The sequence below is a fragment of the Cicer arietinum genome, chromosome 4 (assembly GCF_000331145.2).
Source record: "Cicer arietinum cultivar CDC Frontier isolate Library 1 chromosome 4, Cicar.CDCFrontier_v2.0, whole genome shotgun sequence".
NCBI classification, from domain to species: Eukaryota; Viridiplantae; Streptophyta; class Magnoliopsida; order Fabales; family Fabaceae; genus Cicer; species Cicer arietinum.
In genome coordinates this window covers 45848006-45849351 of record NC_021163.2, presented here as the reverse complement: position 1 = coordinate 45849351, position 1346 = coordinate 45848006, and positions in this window count along the sequence as shown.

Below are 1346 nucleotides of genomic sequence, written 5' to 3'. Positions count from 1 at the left end.
TTAAAGAAATTTCGTCCCCGAAATTTATGTCAAAGTGAATAAAACAAAAGTGATCCAACTTGTGCTATAAAGGAACTGATGTACTTGCATCAGGGAGACTTCGTTATTGTCATATGACTGCTTCCTCTGATTCTGAATTAGCCATCTCAGGCGTATAGATCTAGGACTAAAGATTAAATTATCTTTTAATTGGACTAACTCGGGAGCTATCACATGTGAATGACCTAACACATATGCTCGGGGTTGAGAAACAAGAAATACATCATAAATGTTATATACATGTGGAGGAAGAGCAAATTGATAAGTACCATACCTACTCTCTTTAGAATTTAAAAATGACCCATGAAACAAAAGTTTTATTTTATTTTTGACTTTTATTGACCTTCTCACCCCAGTCTTAGAAGATACTCTTAAGAATCCATGTGTCTCTTCTTCAAATTCTAATGGTTTTCTTCTCTTGTCAACATAACTCTTTTCCCTACTTTGCGTTGTATGCATTCTTTTCCTAATTAGTTGAATTCTACTAGTGGTCTCTTGCACTAAATAAGGTCCTAACAAAGACTTATCCCTAACTTCACACTGATACACTTGTGTGAGACCTAAACTTTCTTTCGTAAAGAGCCTCATACAGTGCCATAGCTATACTAGAGTGATAATTGTTGTTATAAAAATATTCTAGTAGAGTGCCCAACTTTCACCTTCGTCTAGAACACAAGCTCTTAGCATATCCTAAAGAGTTTGAATAATTCACTTTGATTGATCATTTGTCTATGGATGGTAAGATGTGCTAAATCTCAGTCTAATAGCAAAATCTCTTTTAAAAGCTTTTCCCAAAACCTAGAGGTAAATTGTGGATCCCTATCTGATACTATAGAGATGGGTGTACCGTGTAACTTACTATATCCTTAATGTAGAGCTCAGCTAGTCCATCTAAACTATAGGTTGTTTCAATTGGTAGAAAATGAGTTGATTTGGTCATTTGATCAATTATCACCCAAATAGCATCAAAATCCATAGATATATCCCATTTCCACTCAGGAATTTTTAATGGTTGTAAGAATCCTGAATGCTTTTGGTGTTCAATATTAACCTTCTAACATACATGAAACAAACACAAAACCCATACATTTTTCTCAAATCCTGATGCATTTTAGTTATTCTTGGGTGCATCGTGAACTTAATGTTATGGGCTTCCTCTAAATCTTATCCTTAAGACTCCCCTCCTTAGGAACAACGATCTTATCCTTAAACAACACTAAATCGTCACCAGATAAGGTATAGTTCTCCTTGTCCATAAGAGACTGCAATACTTTAGCTAATAGGTGTTCATTTTGTATTATCCCTCT